Genomic DNA, 6,832 nt, shown 5'->3' with positions numbered 1-6,832 from the left:
CAAATGAGCCTACTTTCTAGTAGATTTCTAATTTTCTGAATTTTCCTGTATTTTAAAAATTTCTATTAACTCATTTATAATCATCATCCCCATTCAGCTTCAAAAAGTTGGAACTGTCATGACTCGATGTTAGAGAATAATATCCTACACTTGTTTTAAGAGGAAAACCACATGTTATTAATAGCGACTGGAAGCTGACAACATATATTATGCATTGGAGATTAGACTTGATTTACAAAGCTCAGGAACTCCAAAGAAAATGTGTGAATTTATAGCATTTGGGTATTGAGCTATATTTCTAAATTGTATGATATTCCAAGGGGACTTCCTTCTTTCTAATATAAAACATCTGTGAAATTTTTAAGAAAAGTTTTAGCATAGTCTATGAGCAACACTCCCTTGGGGTATGATAAAAATTAATTATAATGTACCATAGTTAAGAATACAATAAATTTATTGCAATTAAATTTACTGAAGAAAATTTACCTGTATGCTACTGTACAGATGACAAAAGGTCTTTCTACATATTATTTTTATGTCATAGAATCTAGAATTGTTAATTCATGATGAAGACACAAAGTTTTCTAAAACAATACTTGCGTTATTAGCCATACTCATGTGTTTATACTGCTTTTGATAAAGTAAATAACATTCAAAGTAAATAATATTCAATGGTACTTGTTAAAGCATGGTAAGGAAGATTTTCCTCAGAACCACTGAGATAGGTGGAGGAACAACTATAACAGAGTCTTGAAGTGTGGGAGAGAGATTGGGCCCAACTGCAAAACAGCATGGGCAAATGGAAATTTATAGCTAACTAGCATTGTGGAAATCAATAGATGGAAAATTACTAAGACCGAACAGAAGTAAGGGGGATTTTGCCTAAACTCACCTAACAGGATTCTTGCTGAAGCTAGGCCAGGGTGATCCGTCATCACCTGAGAAATGGTGGAGGATTAGAATCCCATTCAGACATTGAGGGTAATCAGGTATCAAAGGTAAAGAGTTCTTATCAAACTACCTTAGTAGCATTCTTTACCAAAACTGAATTTTCTAAGGAAGTACATAGATAGAGTTAGAAAAAGGTTCAGAAGCTTGACTAAACTATGGCCATGCAACGAATCCTTGTCACTTTGAGATCTGTAGGATATTTATGTACACAGGGAATTATAGAATGTCAGATTTAAAGAATCTTTAATGATCATGCAGGCCAATGTACTCATTTTCCAGTTAAGGAACCAAATCCTATGAAGATTATAAAAGGTACATAAATATACATAGTGAATTTTTAGTAGGCTGAATATGCAATCCAGCTACTAATCCCCAAGCTAAGTTCCTTTTCATTCTCTATACCATTTTTTAAAACCACTCACCTATCTCAAGACTTTAATGAGGATCCTGGCACACTGACATAAAAATCTATTAGAAACAAATACTTAAAAACTTTATTATTTGCAATGCAATCCCGTTACAGAAAAAAAATCACTGACATATTACATATTTTGTAAAGGAAACAAGTATGTTGTGCCCTGGTTTGCTTGCGGCAATTCTAATTTGCTCCTATGATTCCAGCCTAAATATTAGAGACTTTTATTTTCTCAGTCAAGCAGGATGTAAAGCCATCAGCTGAGTGTCAAAATAGCATTGTGAGGATGATAAAGGAGAAATGATAAAATAGTATTTATACATAGTAAGAAAATAAATTTTCTAAAGACACAGCATAAGATCAACAGGCAATTTCAAGCACTTATTCGAGGCATATTATTATTAATTTAAAGTTAAACCAGTGAGACTATTTGTGTTTTTGTTTTTCTCTCTAGCAAAATTCACCTGCTTGGTTAAAGCATATAGAAAATAGTTTGTTTTGCTTTTGATTGTGATCCACCAGTTAAGTGTGATGGTAGGAGAGAGGGGGGTTGTTGTTTGAAGACATCTGCAATAGTTTAACTATAAAGAACAATCCACAGAATCAAATGTGGGAGAAAGAGAAAATGTATAAGGTCAGTGCAGTGGATATTTAGATGCCAGAGTGATGACCGAGGAGTGTTGCAGAGGTGAAGGGAAGGAACGGGAGGCAGTCATCTGGGAGATTCATAAACAGTGAACTTACCTGTGATCACAGAAGCATGGCTATAGGAATTAATAAATATGAACCAGGAGCTTAAGTGAGGAGCATGTGTGACACTGAAGAAGTAGGAGGGGCTAAGAAGTCTACACCTGATAGCAGAGCAGAGAGGGTTTGAAAGCACTGTTGAGATAGAACACCAGGTCCACACCACACAGCCCCTTCCTTCTGGCTCTGAGGCTAAGTAACAGTAAAAACAGATTCCTCTGAGAATGCTATAGGCAGGAGATATCATGAGGAGCAGCTGTTAACAAAGGCTGGAAAGTGCAGAGAATATTCAGAGAAGAGGTTAACACAGTGTAGAGATCACTGCTAGCAGTTATGGGGTTCCCAATGGCAGAAAGGAAAGTAGGGGTTGGTTGGATTTCGAGGATTATAAAAATCATGATAATGATATGTAATAATTCTGCAACTATACAAATCTCAGTGAAATGGGATATTCCCACACAGAACACTGTATTTAGTTAGGCGAGAATGATAAAATTATGTCAAACACTAAACATCATATAGTTTATTTGTAGAATAGCACACCCCCTGCTGGCTCTCAAGAGTATCCAATTTACATTGATTTTTAGCTAAAATACAGATTAAAATCAGTAAATTGACAGAGGCAAAAGGCAGGAGTTTTTTGTTGTTGTTGTTTTTGTTTGTTTAAGGCAAAGACTGTAATAAAATAGCTGGCAAACAGAGAGTTCAGAAAAAAAGAAAGAACGAAGTCAGGAGGAAGGGAGGGAGAGAAGAACAAAAGGGAGGGAAAGAGAAGGGAAGGAGAAGACAAAGAACAGGAATAACAAACAAACAAAATATATTGCAAACTGCTATGCTAGTTAAAACTTCCTTCCTACACCTGTCCACAGTCCTTAAGGGTAGTGTGGCAGTATTCATATGGCTTTATATTACAACACTTTGGCTCTTCATAACACTCTAATAAACTTCAAGGTGCTATATTGATACAAAATTACTAGTAGACATCCAAATCACCGGGATCAGTCCTGTACAGAGCAGGTAAAACTCCCGAGCATGATAAAAATGCTCTATATTTTAACTGCGTTTCTAGTTGCACACATTAAACTATGTACTCTAAATTCACGAATACTTTGGTTTGTGATTTATCAATCAATTTAGTTGATGAAAAATATTAACACCTGGATACCAACCTGAAGTTTCTAATTTAAATTCTCCTGGGTGCTAGCTGGGCATCAGCTGTGTTGGAAGTCCCCAGGTGATTATTACAATTGAGAACCACTCCACTGAGAGATCTCTCCCCCAACAACCTGCCACAGGAATGCAAGTCTCAGGCTGTTTCTACTTGAAAGTACTGATCAGATGTAGCATTACCAGGCATGGACAACTTGATATTATGGGCTATATTACTCATCTAGGAATGCCATAACAAAACACCACAGACTGGGAGCCATAAACAACAGAAACTTATTTTCTCACAGTTCTGAAGGGGTGGAAGTCCAAGATCATGGTGTCAACAGGCTTGGTTTCTCCTGAGGCCTCACTCCTTGGCTTGCAGACAGCAGCCTTTTTATAGCATCCTCCTAGGGCCTTTCCTCTGTGCATGAGCACTCCTAGTGTCTGTCTCTCTCTCCTGTTGTAAGAACACCAATCTTATTGGATGCTATAGGCCTCCACCCTTATGACGTCATTAAACTTTAAATACCAGTTTAAAGGGCTTATATCTAAATACAGTTACATTGAGTTGTAATATAAGCTGCTGAAGGCTTTCTCCCTACTTTGAGTTCTTCCATAACCAATTGCAATCTAACAGTATGAAAAAAAAAGCTAATTTATAAGTGTAGTTTTGTAACAAATAACCGGGGTTTCAGCCAATCACAAACAGTTAAGCTTAACTAATCTAATCACAGCTAGCCAAGTGAACACACTATGTCCAAATAAGGCAGATGCCTGGCTGTAGTCAATCAGACGATTTCTCCATTTTGCATCCCTATTTGACCTCTACAAGCTCACTCTTCACATGGCTGGGTGGACGGCTCTGAACTTCTTCTGGTTCTGAGTGCTTCTAAACCAATCTTTGCTCAAATAAACTCTGCTAAATTTGTTTTGTCTTAAAGTTTCTTTTAATAGTGGGTTAGGGCTTTGACATATCTATTTTGGGAACATATAATTTAATCCACGATATGTAGCTCCTATATTAATAAGGCAGAATCACCTCTTAAGTATTCTTGCTAATAAATTGAACTTAGAGCTAATCAAAATTTTATGTCTAACTACCAGTTTACAGGAAACACAGAGACTAAACCTCTGTGACAAGGAACTACAAAGATGACTTTGGAAGAATGGGCAGGCTTCAAGATGTTAATAGAAAATTGAACTGGACAAGTTAAACAGGTAAAGAAGACCTTATACAAGACTACTGCAATAGGAAAGGGATGTTGAATTCAACTGTCCTGAAACAAAAGGCTGGAGAGCTTTAAGCACCTGGACATGCTAGTGGAACAGTACTGAAGAACTTTACAGGATAGGTTGGTAAATAGGATTAGACCATCTATGTTTCCTAATTGATACCTAATTGGCACCTCCCCTCTCACAGAGACTGAAAGACACAGGTGCTATCATTCTTGATGATTGCATTTCAATGGGATGACTCCCAGATCCTTGAGAAAGAGATTCCTAAGTTGTAAATTTGGCAAGAGGCTTCATGATTTGCATCTCAAAGAAGCAGATAAATGATTTAAAATTGCATACTTTATAAAGCAAATGCTATAAGAAAAGGTAGCTCAGAAACCTATGGGTAAAATGAAACTTGTCTAATGTTTACTCCAGCTGAAGGGGAAATTAACACCTTTTTGATCAAGGACAACTGATTCTGTTTCTTCAAGAGTTAATGAAATAAAAATGTTAGAGGAAACACCTAATTTAAAAAATACTTAAATACAACACAATGCAAGATATGGACATTTATTAGAGACTGAACTGAACAGACCAACTTTAAGACTTTTTTGGGGGGCATATCATAAATATTTTAAGTCATTTTTTTAATTGACAAGTATCTATGAAGGACAATGTAATGTAATAGATGTATAGATTGTGAAATAATAAAATCAAGATAATTTATATACCCATTACCTCACATATTAATTTTTTGTTGTAAGAACATCTGAAATATACTCCCTTAGCAATTTTGAAATATGTTATTATTAACTATACTCTGCTGTGCAATAAACCTCAAAAACATATTCCTCCTAACTGAAACTTGTACCCTTTAACCCACATGTCTACACTTAATGCCCCACCCCCAAACCAGCCTTTGGTAACCACCATTCTCCTCTCAACTTTTATGAGATCAACATTTTTAGATTCCACATACAAGCAAGCTCATGCAGTAACAGTCTTTTTGTGCCTACTTAATGTCACTTGGCATAATGCCCTCCAAGTTTATCCATGTTGTTGCACAAAACAGAATTCCATTCTATTTTTGTAAGACTGAATGGTATTCCATTGTACATATAATCACACTTTATTTATTCATTCATCCTTTGATGTACACTTAGGTCGATTCCACATCTTGGCTATTGTGAATAATGCTGCAATGAACATGGCAGTGCAGATATCTCTTCAAACTACTGATTTCAATTTCTTAGGATATATGCCCAGTGGTGGGATTGCTGAACCATACGGTAGTTCCATTTTTGGTTTTTAAAGGAACTTCCAGACTTTTCCATAATGTCTGTACTAAATTGCATTCTTGCCAACAGTGTACAAGGGTTTCTTTTTCTCTACATACTCACCACTTATGATCTTTCACCTTTCTGAATATAGTCATTCTAACATGTATGAGAAGATATTTTATTGTGGTTTTAACATGCATTTCTCTGATGACTGGTGATGTTAAGCATTTTTTTTCATATGCTGGTTGGCTATTACAAATAGCCAATTGATAAATGTCAATTCATGTACTTGCCTATTAACATTTATTTTAGGTTTGGGGTACATTTGCACGTTTGTTATCTAGGTAAAATGCATGACACAGGGATTTGGTGTACAGATTATTTTGTTGTCCAGGTAATGAGCATAGTACGCAATAGGTAGTTGCCTAATGTTCTGTCTCCTCCCAACCTCCATCATCAAGTAGGTCCCGAAGTCTGTTGTTTCTTCCTATCCATGTGCATAAAATGTTTTCCCATTTGTTGGTGTTATCTCTGATTTCTTTGAGCAGTGTTTTGTAATTATCATTGTAGAGCTCTTTCACCTCCCTGATTAGCCATATTTCTAGATATTTTATTCTTTTAATGTCTATTGTGAATGAGTTAGTGTTGTTGATTAGGTTCTCAGCCTGGATGTTGTCGGAGTATTAAAATACTATAGGTTTGTGTACATTGATTTTGGATCCTGAAACTTTGCCAAAGTTGTTTATCAGATCTGGGAGTTTTTGGACAAAAACTATGGGGTTATCAAGGTTTAGAATCATAAATCTGCAAACAGATATAGTTTGACCTCCTCTCTTCCTATTTGTATGCCTTTTATTTCTCTCTCTCGTCTGATTGCTCTGGCTACCACATCTATTACTATGTTGAATAGGAGTGGTGAGAGTGGGCATCCTCGTCTTGTTCCAGGACTCAAGAGGAATGCTTCCAGCTTTTGCCCATTCAGTATAATGTAGACTAGGGGTTTGTCATAGTTAACTCATTATTTCGAGGTATGTTCCTTCAATGTCTAGTTTGTTGAAGGTTTTTTACA

The sequence above is a fragment of the Pongo abelii genome, chromosome 14 (assembly GCF_028885655.2).
Source record: "Pongo abelii isolate AG06213 chromosome 14, NHGRI_mPonAbe1-v2.0_pri, whole genome shotgun sequence".
Taxonomy (NCBI): Eukaryota; Metazoa; Chordata; class Mammalia; order Primates; family Hominidae; genus Pongo; species Pongo abelii.
Note: the sequence above shows the minus strand (reverse complement) of the source record.